Genomic DNA, 468 nt, shown 5'->3' with positions numbered 1-468 from the left:
AGGTATCCCTCAAGAATATGAGGCTTGTTTTTACTGGCTGATATCTCGGCGCATCTTCGCTCCTGCTGGCAGCTTTTTGGTCCCTGTTGTTGGTCAACTGGATGAGTGTCTTGCTGTGCCATTGCCAACCTCGGCTACTTGGAGTGAACCCAGGCCATCTCCAGCCGCTAAGACGGGTAGCTTCGGCAGCCAACCGCGTCCAGGCTTCAACAAGGTGTGTGCTTGTGAATGCAAGATCCGTAATGAATAAATCGTTTATTCTGAAGGACTTCTTCAATGCGCATTCATTGGATTTATTCTTTATTACGGAAAAATTGATTAATCTGGGTGGGTTCACTGCCTTTTCGGAACTGTTACCTCCCGAGTGTACTTTTAGCAACACACCACGTATGACTGGACGTGGAGGAGGTATTGCCACAATATTAAAGAGTTGCTTACATTGTAAGCCATTGTCGATGGCTTTTACCT

This window comes from Etheostoma spectabile, unplaced genomic scaffold (assembly GCF_008692095.1).
Source record: "Etheostoma spectabile isolate EspeVRDwgs_2016 unplaced genomic scaffold, UIUC_Espe_1.0 scaffold393, whole genome shotgun sequence".
In the NCBI taxonomy this organism is placed as follows: domain Eukaryota; kingdom Metazoa; phylum Chordata; class Actinopteri; order Perciformes; family Percidae; genus Etheostoma; species Etheostoma spectabile.
The sequence above is the reverse complement of the archived record's forward strand: the minus strand, read 5'-3'. Positions refer to the sequence as shown.